Source organism: Aegilops tauschii, chromosome 1 (genome assembly GCF_002575655.3).
Source record: "Aegilops tauschii subsp. strangulata cultivar AL8/78 chromosome 1, Aet v6.0, whole genome shotgun sequence".
Taxonomy (NCBI): domain Eukaryota; kingdom Viridiplantae; phylum Streptophyta; class Magnoliopsida; order Poales; family Poaceae; genus Aegilops; species Aegilops tauschii.
In genome coordinates this window covers 43,574,945-43,594,936 of record NC_053035.3, presented here as the reverse complement: position 1 = coordinate 43,594,936, position 19,992 = coordinate 43,574,945, and the positions used below count along the sequence as shown (strand labels likewise).

Below are 19,992 nucleotides of genomic sequence, written 5' to 3'. Positions count from 1 at the left end.
AATGGCCCAACCTAGATCATCAGCGGGCTCATCTGATGCCTCTTCTTCAGCTTATTCCCGCATTGTCGGCTCAGCTTCTTCCCCCATTGCCGACTCAGCTTCTTCCCCCATTGTTGTATCATCGTATTCAGGGAACCCATGGCCAGGATAGTTGTCGTCGTCCTCTTCTTCTTCATTGTCTTCCATCATAACCCCTCTTTCTCCGTGCTTGGTCCAAATATTATAGTGGGGCATGAAACCGGACTCAAACAGGTGGATGTGAATGGTTCTTGAGTTAGAGTAATTGTGATCATTCTTACAGCCAGCACATGGACAAGGCATAAAACCATCCGCCGCTTGTTTGCCTCAGCTGCAAGCAGAAAAGTATGCACGCCTTAATGAACTCGGGAGAGCATCGGTCATTGTACATCCATTGTCGGCTCATCTTCATTACACAACACCGAAAAGACGAAATTAATACAAGTTCATACAACACTTAAATGCAACAAACAAATAACTCTCTAGCTAAAGCATTTAAATGCAACAACAAATGCGATCAAGATCGCAACTAAGGTAACAATTTATCCAACAACATAATGATACCAAGCCTCACTATCAATGGCATATTTTCTAATCTTTTTAATCTTCAAGCACATTTTCTCCATCTTGATCTTGTGATCATCGACGACATCGGCAACATGCAACTCCAATTCCATCTTCTCCCCCTCAATTATTTTCAATTTTTCTTTCAAATACTCGTTTTCTTTTTCAACTAAATATAACCTCTCGACAATAGGGTCGGTTGGAATTTCCGGTTCACATACCTCCTAGATAAAAATATCTATGTCAACTTGATGGGCATAATTTTTCATAAACACGAATTGCAACAAATAGTTTTAAAAGAGAATATACCACATCTAAATCGTAACACGGACGAGGGCCGACGGGGACGGATATCAAAACCATGGCACTATGTATAACAAACAACATACGGGTAAGATAATTATACGAGTAACTATATATCCAAATCACACAAACATGAATTTTTTATATAAAAAAGATAAGAACAAGAGGCTCACCACAAGGTGGTGCCGACGACGGGACGGTGCGGGCGATCGATGGTGGTTACGACGGAGATTTAGAAGGCACTAAGTAAACCACACCTACATATGCAAACTAAGTGTTATTTTGACCTCAAATTGCATATAAATCAAATACTACCACATATAATTCCTCTCAAATTACTAAAACCCACAGATTAGTCACTATATAAACCATTGCAAGAGCTAATCTAGCAATGAGAGATGAAAGGACAAAGTTGCTAACCTTTGTGGTCATTTGAATGGATGGGGGCCTTCAAATCTTGACAAAATTTGGGCAAAATGTGTGATGAGCTCGAGAGGAAGAAGGGAAGAACAGAGAGGATAGGGGAAAGGGGAAAGGGGGAAGAACAGAGCGCGGGTGGACGAAGGGTTTATATAGGACGACCTTTCGTACCGGTTCGAGGCACGAACCGGTACTAAAGGTGCTGGAGGGGCCCCAGACTGACAACATCCTACCACCACTCTCTTTAGTACCGGCTCGTGGCACGAACCGGTCTAAAAGTTCGGCACGAACCGGTACTAATGAGAGCGGCCCGCCTAGCCATTGGAACCGGCACTAATGGTCACATTAGTGCCGGCTCAAATACAAACCGGGACTAATGAGCTGAACATTTGACCTTTTTTCTACTAGTGGCTGGATCTAGAGTTTGTGGGACATCACCGAGCTGAAGTGTGCAGATCGCGGAGGTGCCGTACCTTCGGTGCTAGGATCGGTCGGATCGTGAAGACGTACGACTACATCAACCGCGTTGTCATAATGCTTCCGCTTTCGGTCTACGAGGGTACGTAGACAACACACTCTCCCCTCTCGTTGCTATGCATCACCTAGATAGATCTTGCGGGATCGTAGGAGTTTTTTTAAAATTACTGCGTTCCCCAACATCTAATACGTTAGCTTGTGATTTACATGTCAATAATAATATGATTGTGTAAAGAAATATTCATCAAATTCTGCCCATGAATTACCTTGTATTTTGATTAGAAGTTTGGTAAGTAAATTAAAGTGAAATTGGTTCAGAAGTTAAGTAAATTAAGATGATTAATTATTATATACATGAAAGGTTGGACGAAGGGGTGATGGGAAAAAAGGTGAAATGAAAACGTAAAACCTTACGTTTTTTCAAGTAGTAGAGATAAGCGCATCCATGGCCTGGCCAAGAAACGACTAACCGCTAGCCGTGTCCGCAACCGCTTGTCGTCTACCGTCAACGACCAGCGGTCGTCGGTCAACCATCCGACGTGGCACAGCGGTTGTCGGTCAACCATCCGACGTGGCACCCAACGGATACGTTAGACGCCACACCGACTGAACGACAAATGGCATGCCGCCTTATGCCCGATGTAAAGCGCTATTCTGGTAGTCGTGTCTGAGCATGTGATAGCCATGGCTTTTGGCCAGACGCGTATATTTTCTCGTGTCATGTCAATTCGATGGTCGTGTTGCACCTAGTCAACCGCACTCATGCATAGTTGACACGTGTCGTCACACTTTCTGGTGCCTACTAACCGATAGACGTGTCTGTTCTCTTCGTCAGGGGCACTAACAGATAGTTGTCGTGTGCCATGCCAGGTTTTTGATGAAGCCAAACCATTAGTCGTGTTTCGGTAGTCAAACCACTCGCTTTCCTGGAACTACGCGACCATTGTAGTGACATCTAATGGTAAATCGTGTTGCACGCTACTGGGCCATCAGACGCTTCGTAGTTATATTCTTGGCTCATCCCCCTTCGCCTTCTCCTTCTTCTTCATGGAAAAGAACAAATATTTCAGGAGCGTAACATCATCGAGTTCAACAAAGTCATGAGATTATATAAACTAACGGGCCACAGAAGTAAGGCAACATCAAGTTCAATGCAGCCATGATATTACAAAAGCTAATTAGTTGACATTAAGTTAAGTAGGAACATTAGAGAGCAAAAGCCAACACAGTGGCAGTGGATGCGCTAAAACTACGAAGCCATAGTTAGGCGTACTGATAGATAGCTTTGGTTCAACTACCGCCATGAGTGCCATTTCATATGAATCTGGTGTGAATAGTTCGTAATATAGATGACCACATAATGGTTTTGTATAGAAAAATGCACTTGTGATTTCCTTCTAAAGCGTATGGACAGGACAGTGAGCAATAATTTCCCCTTATAATCTTGAAGGCGAAGATCCTTATCTGAGTATATGTTATTCTTTTATTCCTGTCGCCTTGACAAAGTCTGCCCAATTGGTACTGTGGCCCTCTTCTCTGTAGGAAAAATATTCCAGAGCAGACATGGAAATGAGCTCAGGATGGAAAATAATTAGTGTATTTATGGATGACACTGGCAAACATGACTTCATCTCCTAATCATGAAATACAAAAACTTTGTTGATCTGGTTATAAAACACGATTTATCAAGAAGAGTATGCCTAGCTTTCAATTTGAGACCTCTTGAGCAAGAATTCCACATCTTTAGGAATTGCAATGATGGTGATGCCTACAACACATGAACTAAATTATAGTGGTAGAATAGGATCCGTGTATTTCTGTTAATAAGGAGACTAATTTCTGTTAAATGTGATAAATACTTGTTGTTAATAAATAACATTCTTCATACTCGAAAAGAATTCTAATGTCTTCCACTAAAATTATCACTAAGAAAGCTAGGTTGAGATACAAATTTTGAAGAAGTACAATATATAACAGAAATACAAAACATGATATGAACCATTAATTTCTGATATTGGTGGAAGACACTAATTTAGAAGATACGAGCTAAAACACATTCACTTCTCATTGATATAATATGCTAAGGCATAACATCTAAAACTATTATGAGGGCAAAAATATTTAACGGCTCCAAAAATGAATAACAAAGAGAGCATTACTTTCCACATACCACAAAAGAAGAGCATTACTTTGCCAGACCACACAAACACACATCCTGTGATATGGTTTGGTTACCTAATCATCACCGGATGCCTGGAAAAAAGATTCCAGACCGTGACACCTTTTGGAGCCTTTTCATATTGTGACAACTCTTGTAGGGGACTAACAACCAACCGGAAGATTAAACCAACATAACCACCTGCAGACAACACGTACATAAACATGGATAACTGGGACCATATTGGTGATTGAGAGGAAGTGTACATAAATAGGAGACATATTTTATCACTAAGTTGCATTAAACTGTTTAGCAAAACAAAAATACATTTTCGGGCATATCCATATCGAACTCGACAGGGACAGAAGTAGTATTCCAGGTGTAGAAATATGGGGCATTGAGACCAGCCAGAAAAGGGGAAAGCAAAGCAAGGGGTGGAATAAGCAGTACGATAATGAAAGCTCCATCAGATATCCAGTAGTACTGTACAAACATAAGCAAGGTACTGGTAAAATCACCCAAAAGTATAGGATACAAATAAGCAACTACAATGTTTCTGAAATGCCAAAGCAAGGTCACCATTAAGATAAATAGGTAACAATCATTGTCATGTACATCATCAACATTTACGTGCTTGTAGAAAGGGTCCAGTGGTTGCTTACCACATAACCAATAGGCCTGCAATTTTGCAAGAGCAACGACATTGGGAATAAATAATCTGCTTTGCTGTCCAGTGACTTCATTGTTTCTTCGTTTATGACCCCAGCAGTCACTCCACCTGTCAATCGATTTCTTGAAACTCCATAGCTTGCGCAAGGCTGATCATGAATTGCCTGCTTGGAATCCAACAGTGGAACTACAAAATTCTTCCTGTAGAATTAGAAACACAATGGTCATTTAGAAGCATGAGAAATGTTGCTGTAAGACATGCTATTCTAGTCGGCATTTATTTTCATACCTTGAGCACTCACCCAAGTCTGGGGCATGGACATGATGGTGATGAGTCGTGTAGAAGTTTCCGATCACTGCCACAATACTACCTAGCTTGTAATAACCAGAAGCAGAGGCCTGTATTTCGACAAAATAGTGGTTAATGGATGGACATGTTACGGTGCTAGCAGACAACATATATATTTTTTCCAGTTTGACATAAAAGCACATTTCCAGTTCACCATGAAGCAAATTAAGGTATGCCTTGCTGTCACGCAACGATATTTCTTGTGCTTTCTCACGAAGCCATTGCCTTATTATAAGTATTTTTTCTTTTATTTTTTCTCAAATCCCTACAAAAGAACAGATAACCGAGCATATCCTCTGAAACTTAAAATGGGACCATATATATTTCGTAATCAAGACTTCTGGACAGATGCTAGGTATGTACACTACTAGGAAAAGGCCTACTAATGGCGCACCTATTTTGGCTACTAATGGCGCACTACGGATGCGCCATTAGTACCACGCCACTAGAATATTTTAGTAATGGCGCATAGTATCTTGTATACTAATGGCGCACCACAGGTACGCCATTAGTATCCCGCAGGTGCGCCATTAGTAGCTGGTATACTAATGGCGTACCACATGGAAGTGCGCCATTAGTAACATTTTTAAAAAAAAAATCGTTTTTTCTTAATCTCAGGTCACTATTTCACATATGAGATATCCAACACATATATATACAACAAGCATCCATATAACAATCATATCCAACACACAAGTTTCATCATATATACATACATAGCCAACACATAGTTCCATCGTTACATATTACAAAAGTTTCACATTGTTCATCCAACATCGTTATCCATCAATTCACAAAAGTTTCACATTGATACAAAATAAAAACACAAATGGAAAAGAAGCACTCCATCCATGCAAGCTTCTGTGAATTAAATCAAATCTGCAAAATGATAAACAAGAAGTTAGAAGAAGAAGAAGAAGAAGACTAGAAGAATACTAGAAGAATACTAGAAGAAGAAGAACACTAGAAGAATACTAGAAGAAGAATAAGAAGAAGAATAAGAAGAAGACTATAAGCTTCTTATGTAAACTTGATCATTTTGTGCTAACATAAGTAATTTTGGAGCTAACCTATAGGAAACTAAGCATATAAGCTCTAAGTTAGCATATTAGAGCCAACTTAGGTAAAATGAAGCTAACATATGTCATTTTGGAAAAAAAGAAGAATAAGAAGAAGACTATAAGCTTATTATGTAAACTTGATCATTTTGTGCTAACATAAGTAAGTTTGGAGCTAACCTATAGGAAACTAAGCATATAAGCTCTAAGTTAGCATATTAGAGCCAACTTAGGTAAAATGAAGCTAACATATGTCATTTTGGAAAAGAAGAAGAATAAGAAGAAGACTATAAGCTTATTATGTAAACTTGATCATTTTGTGCTAACATAAGTAATTTTGGAGCTAACCTATAGGAAACTAAGCATATTAGAGATAACATAGGTAACTAAGTATATATATATCATTTTGGAGATCTGACATACCTGACATAGTTCAGTTCTCATTGTTCTTCTCCTTCTCCTTCCTCAGCCTGATGCGCTAAGAGCGGCAAGGCGGTGGAGGCAGCTGTGGGATGTAGTCTTCTACCACAATTGGCGTGGTCATGTCGCCCAGCTATGGGATCGCCGGCGCCACCACCGGTGCGTGGTCATTGTCAGGCACCACCACCATCGCGAGGGCACCTTCAGGCAGGACGGGCACGACCATCGCTAGGTCATCCTCAGCCACCACCATCTCTTGCCCATGGTCAGCCACCACCATCTCTTGCCCATGGTCAGCCACCACCATCTCTTGCCCTTGGTCAGCCACCACCATCTCTTGCCCTTGGTCAGCCACCACCAGCGCTAGGTCATCCTCAGCCTGATGCCCATCGTCATCCTGCAGCTCCTCATCCCCACTTTGCTCCTCTTCTCCCCCACTCCAGTCCGGATCATCCTTCTTGCTGTCTTTGCTGCTGCCAGAATCGCTGCTGCTTTCGCTAAAGCCAGAATCGCTGTTGCTTTTGCTACAACCATAATCGCTGCTGCTTTGGCTGTAGCCAATGTCGCTGCTGCTGCTCCCATTGCCTGTCCAAATGCAACAATGACCGTTAACAATCGATGTGATACAAAGCCAAATGTGGAGAAATAAGAAGAGGCAGAACGCACTGGCATCTTCGTCGTCAGCGTAGCGCATGCGACACATAGTCGTGTTGAAAACATTCATGATGAGCATTGTGGCGTCATCGTCGTACCTGAAGAGAAGAAAGTACCCAGTCCGCAGGTCGTAGGCACTGTAGAACTTCTCCCAGCCACGGCACAAGTACATGTGGCCCTCCTCGATCACCAACTCCACGTCCCACAGCCTGCGAACCCCGCTGCCGGCCTGTCGGAGGTTCACATTATCTGGCAGATCTTCACCCAGCATGTTCATGAAAGTGTCAGGCAGCCTCTGCAATTTGAGACAAGGAGTGATGTAGCAAACAACAGAGTTATCATAATGAGATGGGTGAAGGGGAGATCTCTCGTTTAATATACCTGCCTCGTGGCTGATACTGAAGTCCCAAGTATGACACTGAAGAACTCGAAAGCATCCAACTCGTACTCCGGTGAGGCAGAGCGGCGGTGGCTGCTTCCCCCCATCTCTGATAAGCAGCAGAAGTGACCAATTAGTACCCTTACAACATTATCATACAACATTATAGCAGCATAAATTTTGAGTAGAAGATAATCAACTACACCAATACACCAATTAGTACACCCACTATGTTTCTGCAGCAATACCAACATATTCTTTCCTGGTGATCCATTGAAATGTACCAGGATTATACATCTGACCCTATTTACTCATTCCTTGTTGGTTCGCTTGTGGGTTTATGTTAGGAGGCACAACTGTAAAAAACGTGAGGGAGAAAAGCAAAACAAAATTATGGTTGGCTTGCTGTTGGTTCCAGTGCACAAGCACAAACCATTGATTTGTGTGGGTGGGAGATGTGTTTGTTTCTTTGTGCATACTCTGAATCTCGAATGACTGGTTTACTTTCTCTCTGTGTGGTTCGGGCTGTGATCTTGCAAATTTCTTGTGCCTACTGAAGGAAGTTTCTATTTACATACATGGAGTTATTTCTGGTGTTCCAAATATTCAGAGTTGGGGCTGTGAAAGGAAATATTCAGATGTCTGCTGTTGTGCTTGAGTGAATGTTCTGAAATGAAATGGATCAAATGCTTCCAGTGTACCCCAAATGTGAGAGCAAAAATTAAGGAGGGACATCTGATGCACAAATTAACAGTTGGCTATACAGATTTGAATCAAGACAAGTCATTGTTAATTGATCATGAAGTGAGAGCACAAATCAGGTAATACACAATACATGAACAGGCCAAACCATGGTGCAAATCAGATAAAGGAACACACACACACACATTGATTGCTCGCAGGGGGCCCGCGGCGAGCCTGGCTCCGGTGGCGGCGCGGGCGCAGGGGCGGCGGCGAGCCTGGCTCCGGGGGCGGCGCGGGCGCAGGGGCCGACGGGCAGGTGGTGGGGGCGGCGGGGCACCAGGGGGGCGCCGTTCGGGCGCCGGGGCGCCGGGGCGGGGCGTCGTTCGGGCGACGGGGCGACGGGGTGAGGGGAGGTGGGGCAAGGGGGCGGTGAGGGGAGGGGGGCGACGGGGCGAGGGGTGCCGGGGCGGTGGCGGGTGGCGTCGGCGGCGGCGGGTGGTTGGGACGGTGGGGCGACGGGAGGTGGGGCTAGGGGCGGTGAGGGAAGGGGGGCGACGGGGCGAGGGGCGCTGGGGCAGTGGCGGGTGGCGTCGGCGGCAGCGGGTGGTTGGGACGGTGGGGCGACGGGGCGAGGGGAAGTGGGGCAAGGGGGCGGCGAGGGGAGGGGGGGCGACGGGGCGAGGGGAGGTGGGGCAAGGGGGCGGCGAGGGGAGGGGGGCGACGGGGCGAGGGGAGGTGGGGCTCGGCATTACTAACAAACTTTTTTTATTTTTTTTCAAAACTACTAATGACGCACGGTGGGTGTGGTGCGCCATTACTATGTCAACTAGTAATGGTAGTAATGGCGCACTGTACCACGGTGCGCCATTAGTAATAATTTTTTTTTTTCAAAACTAGTAATGGCGCACCAGACACCAGGTGCGCCATTAGTAATATATTACTAATGACGCACCAACAGGTGGTGCGCCATTAGTATATAGTAATGGCGCACCACATGTCTGGTGCGCCATTAGTGGCCATATCATCTATAGCCCTTTTCCTAGTAGTGGTATTAGTTTGATTTGGTTTCATCTCAAAGATTCAGCGCAACAGACCCTGCTGTTACCTCATGAATAAGCTGAATATTTCTGCTGCTAGCGAGTAACAGCCTAACATGTCATGTATTTTGTCTATCTAATTTACCGCGGAGCGGCGACTGCTTTGATGTGCACTACATCCTCGATGTCCACCGTGTGTTGTGCCTCTGGTGCGCCCACCGACGTGTGGTAGCTGCGTCCACTACCGCTAGCTCTGCTTACTCCGTATCCTACGTCAACCGCCTCATCGTAATTTGGTGGCTGAGAACATGCCTCTTTCGCCTTGACAGCCTCCATGCCCTTAAGTGCTGTGCCGGCAGCACCATATATTCATCTCCCTCCAAGGGCAGAAATGAACATGGCAGCATCATAATTAATTAATACTAATAGGATGGATTAATGTTAAGAATACGAATGGGGAAGTACCTCAAATGATAACTGAAACTCCAGATCATTCATATATCTCTCTAAACCTTCATAACTGAAACAAAATCTGTCTAAAATCGGTAACTACATGAATGGTTCACGGAGCTTGTATCCCTATAATAAGGATATAAAACATCTTAGCGCAATACTCTCTCAAAAAGAGAACAACTTAGTTCAATAAAGCGCAGCTGCGGCGGCGGAGGGCCTATCCTTGAATCATCAAAGGTAAAGAAGGAGAAGAATAAGGGGTAAAGAAGAAGATGTATAGTTAACTGACAATACCTAACAGAATCAATAATGCTGGTGGATCAAATTATCTCTGGGAGCAAAGTACATAACATAAAAAATCCTCTTTACAGAGAGACCTTCTTATCTGACAGTAGAGTGATATTTCTTGATCAACAAAATAAATACTTTGGAAGTTAATGTAGTTAAGAAAATCAGCATGTAAAATAAACAGATGTTGCCTGCATAGCAATTGTTTAGCAGCTGAATCTCATTGAAAAACACATACAAAGCTTTGATGTCTTATTCCTAAGGATATTATTTATCTTTTGACGGTTGAAAGAGCAATGTAAAACTGACATCAAATGGGAATTAATATTTTATATGGGAACGGCTACTGGTCTTGGAAAAATATTCTTACACTTTGCTATGCTACTTTGCAAGATAATGGTAAATAATTTTCTGAACTGAATATCCTCAAAAGAGAAAAAAAAAATCTACACTGAAAATGGAGGGTAAATATTTACGATGGACTGAATATATGTCAGTACAGCATGTACCGTGGGCCCGTGGCCTTTGATGCCACATAAACCTAGCTTGGATGCCGAAGAATCAATTCGTTCAACATCTAACCTGCAAGAACCCACAAAGATGCATCACCAAGCAGCACAAAAACAATAGCAGCTACTGCCATGTTTCAAGGAGCAGTTGATTGCCTAGTGAATCTCACGGTACAGAAAAAGTCAGCGGTAGATTGCCTAGTGAACCTCATGGTACAAAAAAGATCATTTCTTAAAATGGACAACTTCCTCCTTCACTACCACAAATTACATTCGAAGAACGAACACAATATGGCGACATGTTTCAGAAACATAATAAGGAAACCAAACACAATATGGTGACATGTTTCAGAAACACAACAGGGAAAACGTGTGGGAATTCATGCCTAGAAGCATACTTGTCTGCAAGCCGGCTGCATTTTGTGTCGGGGAACCACAGTAAGCTTGTTCACGGAGTGAAACTTAATGAGCTATTGGATTCTATTCTATATACCTACTGTTGACCTGCAAATTTGCACGGGGGTCTAAAAATAGTAACCTCGAATTAAGTAGACCAAGCTAAGCACATAGACTTAATTTATTGAAGCAACACATGGGGTAATAGGAAAAGGAAAGCCCTAATAGTCATATTTCAACAGTTGGAACCATGCTCTTCCATTTGAATTAAAGTGTTCTTGATGCTACTCATTGTTTCATACTTTCGTCCATATCCATATTGTATAGATCTGCCATCTAAAGTGCTAACCTTATATACTGGTCCAAAGCCACCCTCGCCAAGCTTGTTACCGATGGAGAAACCATTAGTGGCAGTTGCAATTGTCCCCAGATCAAATATCGGCAGTTCAAGTCATCATTGTGACTAATTCCATCGTATTGGCGGGGAGTGATGCGTGAACCGCCGCTCCATTTACTCGATCCTACAGTGCTGAAAGTATACTATGCACATAATCTTGCCACCACTCAAAGGCTGCTACCAAATTGATATCATCGATAATAAAACAATTAAAAGCATTTTCCAAGAGGCGACATGAGACAGATGCTGAAGATTCGCACTCACCTAAGATGAACCGTAGCATGCATACATATGCTTCATTCAAATCCTTCAAAGGCTCCAATTCTGCACAGACCAAGATGAAAAGGTCCAAATCAGCACAGCCACATCACCAATATAGCATCAGACAATATACTTCCAGCAATCATTCATGTGATTCATCTTTTCCAAACCACTAATCACACAAAAGTTCATGAAAGTATGGGTACACCACCATCCCGACATCCATCACTAACATGTCCTCATCTATCAAAAATAAATGGAGGCGAAACAATAATCAACTAAATATACAGAAATTTACTAATGTCGAGGGATTGAAGTACAGCATGGAGTGGAGGAGAAGTTTGGGAGGAGGGAGGAGGGACCTGGGCGACAGCGTCTGGTTCGTCCTTGCAGGAGGCGGCAACGGCCTTCTTGGCGCGCATGATCTAGTTGAAGGAGGCGCCGGAGACGAGTCGTCCGTGCGCGAGGCCGCCAAGCCCCACGAGGCAGGGAGCCTGCGGAGGAGGGAGCCACCGGCGCCGGCGCCGCGGAGGGAGGGGGCCATGAGACCCACGAGGCAGGGGGCCTGCAGAGTGAGCCGGCGCCGCTGAGGGAGAGGCCCGTGGTCTTTCCTCTCTGGCTGCTCGCGCTCGCCTGGTAGGAGCACCGAGAGGGCGTGGAGGAGGAGAAGACGCGACGGCGCGAGGGCGAGCGGAGGCGGCGGCGAGGGCGAGCGGAGGCGGAGGCGGCGGCGGCGGTGAGGGCGAGCGGAGGCGGCGGCGTGGGGAGCAGGCGGCCGCGCGCGAGTGTGGGAGCGAGCGGGCTAGGGCTATCTCCACGGGAGCAGCCCCTTTTATACCCCGTGCGCGAAATTACTAAAATGCCCACGGCGGGGCAAGGAAATTACCCACGGTGGCACGAGCGAGAGCTAACTATTCATTGTAGGAGTGCTCTTTTTTGATCCAACGGCCAGGATCGTCCAGCAGCGAGATCGGACGGACGAAGTCGCATCAAAAAATCGATCCAACGGCCGACAGTGGCTAAGCTCTGAGAGAGCCCATGTTCTCCCAACTAACATAGTAGTCTGATTCCCCGATCTTATCCACGGGCCGCCACTGGACCATGCTCTTGGCCAAGCCTTGACCTGCGTCCAATCCCTGTCGGCCGCGAGTTAAGTTTGCCATTATTAGGTCTCGGTGTGGTCATCGATTGTTGTTCTATTTTAGTGTCCTTCATAGATGTTGTATTGCAAATAGATGCATTTAGTGATTAGTTCTTCTGGGTGACTTTCAATCAGCCCATTCATCAATCCTTTGTTTGTCATGAATGGCTGAATCCAAATGTCATGTAATAGTAGTTATCGACTGAATTGCACTATTTATTGCTGCAGTTTTATCTCATAAACATTGAGACAGTCAAAATTAATCAGTTACATTGCTGTCCTGATTCATTATATTGCCCATGCGCTGCACAAATATTAGATCCGCATGTGCCAAGTTTGCTATCAATTAGTTGGTTGTTGGCACAGTTTGTATTACTGCTAATCTATTAGTGCAATTGGAAAAACTAGTCAATCTTTTATAGTGCTATATGTTACCATTATGTTTTTGGACCCCGATATGGCGCTGACGTCGGTGTGGAAGACTCCCGGACCGAACCACTCGTCGCTCTAGTCGATCGATCAAACCGAACGAAAACGTTCGGGCTAGGAAGGAGCCCACACCGAACGTTTCCTTTCCCAGATCGAACGAATCCTTTTTTTCTTGAGGCAAACATGGAAGGATTCCTGCTGCCCACCCGGGCCGCACCAGTAAGCCCAAAATCAAAAAAAGGCCCAGCCGCAACCCACTTGCCTAATGTTGCACAAAAACAAGCCCAAAAACAAACAAAAAATTGCCATGATGCGCGTGCGCGCGCACACACACGCACACTACTTGCATCATGCAAACAACACATCATGGAGAAAAACATCTAAAAATTGCCGTGATGCACACACATTACTTGCCATGATGCGAAGAAAGAAACAGGTTAAGGCGAATTGTGTGTAAATAGTCATGATGGCAAAAAAATGTATGTAAAATTGACATGATGCTAAAAAATACTTCATGGTAAAAAATTGAATGAATTGCCATGATGCACACACATTACTTGTCATGATGCAAAAAAAATTTAGGTGGATTTAGTTTAAAAATTGCCATGATGCTAAAAAACACTTCATGTAAAAAATGTGAATAAATTGCCATGAAGCACACGCATGGTACATTGCAACATACATGAAGAGTTAAAAAACAGTTGCCATGGGAAGACACTATTGTACGATAAGATTTGCCAGGCTGGCTACCGAACAACGAACACATGAAAACATATCCCATGTATTTTGTCATGGTCTAATTACTAAAATAGCCAGGTCTAATTGTAAAATTTGCCATGGTCTGATTATAAATTTGCCATGTTTGGAAATTGCCATGGTGATATAGTTTCCATGGCCTAAACTAAATTTGCCATGATTAAGTAAGAAACAAATTCATAAAAACACCACATGGAAACTTTATTGTGCTGGCCATGGCAAATTTATCGTACTTACCATGGTAAATTTATAGAATCCTTGAAAAAGACTTTTTTCCATAAGAAAGAAAAAATAACTTACTATCTTTGGGATCTGATACTACACCGCAGCTTAATCCCTTAGTGGATCGGCTCTATTACATAAGCGGATTCCTAAATTTTGCCCCATATCATGGGATAAGTAAGCAGTTTTTTTAGTTGTATCGACCCAGTCGCTCACTAATTGATCTTTACGGTGCTTTCTCTATCAATTTGAGAAACTTTTGTATTGACCATGGAAAATTCATAAAATGGAATTTAGTCTCATGACCCATAATAAAACTATTTGCTATGCTTTCATGAACTAAAATTGTCATGGACCCCCCAAAAATTAATTGTTTTCCATTGTTAGAAAGAGTAAAGGAATTTGCCATGGCGGTAAACAATATAAAATTTGCCATGGTGATACGGTAAAAAATTGCAATGTTGAAGAAGGTAAATTCGCCGTGGCAAATGAGAAAAGTAAATTTTGCCATGCCAAATAAAAGGAAAAAATTGTCGTGCTACATAGTAAAACTTGCCATGGCATTAAAAAGTAAATTTACCATGGTACATAGAAGTTAAAAATGCCATGACAAAAACAAAATAATAATTGGCCAAGGCATAAAAGTAAAAAAAATACCAGGGTGATGTAAGTAAAATTTCCATGTCGACGAAGGTAAACTTGCCACGGCAAATGAAAAAGAAATTTTTTTCCATGTAACTAAAAAATTAAAAAATTGCCATGCTACAAAGTAAAATTTGTCCTGGTATTAAAAGTAAATTTGCCATGTGGTGTAAACTTAAAATGCCATGGGTGTAACATAATAAATAAAAAATCCGTGCCCCGTAAATTAGATTTTCCAAGTTCCATGAACTTAGGTTGCCATGTTTCATTAGAAACTAATTTTTTTTGGGCATTGTTGCTAAAAGAGAGATAATTTGCCATCACGCATAATCCCTGGCAAGACAGCTAAAGTTGCCATGGCAAACAACTCTAAGTTTACACGGCAAAACATTAACTAAACTAATGGAAAATTAATTTGCCATGGCGGCACAACAAAAAGATAGACATGGTAATTGAAACAAAAGAGACACGGTAAAAGTTGCCATGGCAATAAAAAGGTAAATTTTCCCATGGTATGAAAAAAGAGACTTGGTACCTGAAACAAAGAGAGGTGAAGTTGCCATGGCAATAAAAAAGGTAAATTTTGCCATGATACGAGAAAAAGAAATTTGCCATGGTAAGTCAATTAAGCTTGCCATGGTCAACAAATTAAGTTTCCAGCAAGCCAGCCACATTGATATACCCATACAAGAAGGTCAACAAGAGGAAAGGAAAAGCGTGTTGCTCTGATGTTTTTTATTCGAGCCCGGTGATGAAGCTTAGCCAGCCTAAACTCAAGGATCATCCAGTGGATGTTAGTCATTGTCACGATTGTAGGCCAATCAGGAAGTTTCTTGTCAAGCTAGATCGTGCGGACGTGTCTTTCCCAAGTCTTCGCATACCTAATCATTTTGCCAAGGATCTGAAATGCAAGGAGAAGCATAATTAGAAGCTCTGGACTAGGCCAACATGCTACTCCAACAGCAAGCTGGTAAACTTTGGTGGTGTGGTGCATCTTACCTCTGGCTGGCAGGATTTAGTGGACGTCGCGTCGCGGAAGGCCGGTTACGTCGTGCTTTCCGATGTTTTGAGCGATGTGGATTGGGACATGACTGTCTTCAACCGGAAACTCGTCCAGGCTCCAATCAAGTGTAGTATTGCATCCGGCTGAATGACGTGTTTAGTATCACTTCACCCGCTCTATATATTTGTGTGGCCGCCATGTAGGCAAGACCTGTTTACCTTATGTTTAGCTTTGTTTTTTTGACTGGAATCTTTTTTAAAGATATTTTTTTACTGGAATATGTTTAGCTTTGTGATCGCTCTGTTGTCAATTAACCGTGCAGCCACCCCGAGCGCTTCACGTCGCCTCGCGGCATGTCCTCGCATCTTGCCGGCCGGCCGACTGCGGGCACATCCTCGTCCGCCGGTCGGTCGGGCTCAGCCCTCGCACAACAATTCGTCAGCAAGCCTCTGTAGGTCATCAAGTGTGATTTACTGTTCACGGCTGTTGTTGCGCCGGGTCTCAAAGAGGGAAAAACATCCTGAATGGGTTTTCTACAAGGGTGAAATGGACAAACTAAGTGCAATTCTGTGCGGTTGTTCTTCAGTTCAAAGCAATTTATGGGACATGGGGTTTGTGAGCACGAGCACCAAGAAAACAAAATCGATGCTCCATTTTTTCGGAATCATTTTGGAGCACCAATTTTGTTATTTTTGCCCAGACTTCTATGAATCCCATTTCATCGAAATTTTGTGCACGCATGTGAAACCGACATCCATGTTTGCTGACAAAAAAATTCAGATGGTAGCAGAACAACATATTAGTTTGATCGAACTGAAATGAATACATAAGCCTGCATAATGGACGAGCTAGAGATCATCATAGATGAAGTAGGTAGATTTAGCAATGCTTGGTTTGGCAGATTTAGCAATGGTTGGTTTCGAATACTATTAACATGATCTGGGATTCTTGAATTTACAGGGTATTGTTTTTTAAAGTCAGTTGTTACATTTAGGAAGGATATTATCTAAAATCTTGACAACATATAGGACTACATAGTCACTTGGTTACGAAATCATGTTGCACATTAGATGGTCCCTTCATTAATTTCTGAACGAGTTTATGTTGTTCAGGTTCAGACCTCATTCACTGTGCTGTTTGGATTTTTAATGTGGATGAGGATAACACACTTTAGGAATGATACTCCTAAACTCTGATCTCTTGGTTGTGGAATCATGGTGCTGATGAGATAATAAATATCCGTTGTCGAAGCTCAGATTCCACCTTTCGTTTTTGTTTCAAAAGGAAAAATACTACTAAGACAGATAGTGGAGAAAAGAATTTCATACTGCTAAGACAGATAGAACATTCAGCTTGTTCCAGTAAGGAGAAAAGAATTTCGAATTTGGTTGTCTCACCTTATGTAATCTCTGAATATTGCGGTTGTGTCTTGTAGCTCATCTTTTAATCTCCCTTCTCCATTTCACACAAGATTTTGTTGTAGACGACCAAGCACTGGCATACTACTTGTACTCTTCGGTGGTGGCTGGGATCAGCCCAGGATAACTTCCAGGTGGTGGCGTGCGGGGGTTTTGTCTTTCGATGGAGCTATCCTCCCCCACAGTCGCCTCTTTCATCTGATTTTTCTGCAGGCTACACTACAAACCTGAGCATGACCACAATGTATGCCGTTGTCTGAGTCATTGATGAAGAGTCATGTAGCAGCAACCCGTAACGTTAGGCGGCACTGGACTTGTACTGCTCAAAACTGCAGGTTAGTTCCCATTTTGATTGGGAATTTTACAGTAGAGTCGAACTTCAGCTCTCGTTGTTGTGGCATTACAATGCTCAGTTCATACCTCAACACTTTAGCTCAGTGCCAGAGGACGCACCAATAAAACAAAACCGAAAAATAAACTGGGTCATTCTTCTATTCTGTCAGCGTATCTACTGGTTTGGTTCCTGAATGTCCAAAATCACAAGCCGTGCTGAAAAGGTAAATCACAGAATCAGGATTTTGCGTCGGGATCAGTGTATTTCCGCACCTCATTTGAGGTGATTGCTAGGTCTCTTGATGCTTAAATTATGTTGTTTTATCTAGATTTTTTGTTTTTGTTTTTGTTTTCCAACCCATCATGTAAAAAGAGAGTAGAACAGAATTTCTAGCTTTACATGAATCTATTATAAGCATACAGCGCAAAGTATGGCTTAACATCAGTACAACTCTGAGCAGGGATAAGTTCTTGAATTAGGAAAATGAGTTCAACAAATGTTGCAGTTGAAAGACTCAAAGTAAAACTGGAAATATCATTTATTTATATGCAAAAAAGATTAATCCGTACAATTTTTTATTACTGTGCAATTTAATACAGTAATTGAGCTACTACATGCAGAACGAACCTTCCCTTTTAGAAAGGGAAAATGTTGTATTACCTGACCTCTGTTTCTATATTATGTAAACAAACAGGTATTCAAGAATCTGGAGAGAAAAATTATCATAATAACCAGGACATGGTTAACTAAGCAAATCTTATACTGAAGAAGTGCGGTGGCCTCCCCCCTGTGGTCTCCACAATAGGTAGCTTCCTGGCAAGCAAACCAAAAACGAAATCTGAACAAACATATGAGTGCTGAGCTTCAGGTCAATCCAGAGCTTGGGACGATAAAAAACTTGTCTCAAGCTACAAGGGTTTACCTTATCCTCTCAAGAATCCCTTTTCTATTTCTCCATTTTTCCTGAAGACAGTGACATTGGGTGGGCACGCTTGTGAGAAGATGGATTAGTTGGATAAGACAACAGAAGAAATAGGGAACAGTTACATCACTGAGCTAATCAGCAGGAGCATGGTCGAGCCGTCAAAAGGGACAGACCGGACGATAAAGCATAGCACACCCCCCCTCCTCTCCTCTCCCGCGACCGCGCCGCCCCCGCGGGCGGCCGGCCGCGCCCAGCCCTCTCCCCCGCGCCTCTCCCTCCCCCTTCCTCTCTGCCGCCGTCGCCGGCGCCCGCTGCGGGCCTGGCCCGGGCGACGCTGGTGGCGGCGGCCCCATGGCTTTTCCCCTCTCGGGTGTCCGCCGGCGCGGGACGGGGCGACCCCAGGCGGTGCTTCTAGGCGGCGGGGGCTCCCGGCGCGAGCGGGGGCGGACTTCTGGACGGCGGCGGGGTCTGCTTCGTGGCTTCCGGGAGGCGGGGAAGAGACGATGAGCGGCAGGGTGCTGGCGGCGCCATCGCCGGCTTGCTGCAGTGTGGCGGCGGGGCTTAGAGGGCCCGTTTCGGGCCTGGCCGGGCCAGGGGTGGCCTGGCATGCCCTGCTGCCGCGTCCGGACGGCTACCGCGACGGTGCCGGAGGTTCTGGCCTCCCGCACGACGGCGGTGGAGGTGGTTCCCTCCCGTTCGGCTTCGGTGCTGCTTCTCCCTCCGCGGGGCGCTTCTCCCCGGTCCTCTTGGCCTCGTGTTGGTGTTCGCAGTGAGGCGGCGTGGGTGACGGCGCAACCGCGATGGCGCATGGTGGTGGGTGGCGGTCTGGCTGGTCGGCTCCGGTCCGTGGGGCGGGGGATTGGAGTACGGGAGAAATCCTTGCCGGTCTTCGGCCCCGATGCGGTGACACTTGCGGGTGCCACCATTCCTTCCTGGAGGGTGTCGGTGATATCCATCCCCCACCTCCCTTCGCGTGCCGGGGAAACCCTAGGACATGTCCGGACAGCAGCGTCGTCGGCGTCGCTTTCTTTTTTGGAGGTGCTGTTTTGTACGCGGTGGTCCGGAGCCTCGGGTTGTAGTGGGTTGTGTCTGGTGGGCGTAGCGGTGGCGGGTCATCCGCGCTCTGTCGAGCTGCCGTTGTTGGCATTTTCTTCTTCTTCTTTTTTTTGGCTTGTTGTGCTGTTCGCCCCAGCGATCATGTATCGGTGTTGGTTGCTTTGGAATACAAAGCGGGGAAACCTTTTTCGGTAAAAGGGACAGACCATAGTGCCACCGTTATTTATTTATTTTTGCAAATTCTTAATAATCCGCGAAATCTTGATCTCAAAGTCAACAGAGGAAAATCGTGTTCGTCACACAGGCATGCAAAGTTCATCACCCTACTGTAAGCAATAGCTGGTTAAGAGATAAGAGTTCATTCGAGAGTGCAGCTGGGAACTAGTCTGGCATTCGATCATTGCCAGTAATTTGGAGAATGGAAATCATTCTTCATTTCTGATAATACGAGATTCTTTCGGGTGTTAGATTTGCAAGATACGAAGGGCCTAGAGGATCACCACCTCCATCAAATTATGAAACTTTTTCACGTAAAGTACCTCTCGCTAAGAAGATGTGGTCGGAGGCTGGCG

The 19,992-nt window shown here is 44.2% G+C and overlaps 1 long non-coding RNA gene across 4 annotated transcripts; it reads right to left on the bottom strand.

Annotated features, from left to right (window-relative positions):
- Window positions 1-2,988: 2,988 nt before the first annotated feature.
- Window positions 2,989-11,578, bottom strand: LOC123494934 (uncharacterized). 4 transcript variants are annotated; one of them, XR_012201528.1, is made up of 5 exons: window positions 11,498-11,576; window positions 11,186-11,357; window positions 4,899-5,008; window positions 3,953-4,810; window positions 2,991-3,318 (listed from the first exon to the last, which is right to left on the bottom strand). It is a non-coding gene; the product is annotated as an uncharacterized lncRNA (long non-coding RNA). The 4 variants fall into 4 exon arrangements; XR_012201527.1 differs by having other exon boundaries at window positions 2,992-3,318; window positions 11,186-11,365; window positions 11,498-11,578; XR_006666781.2 differs by having other exon boundaries at window positions 2,992-3,318; window positions 11,186-11,407; window positions 11,498-11,577.
- Window positions 11,579-19,992: the final 8,414 nt, after the last annotated feature.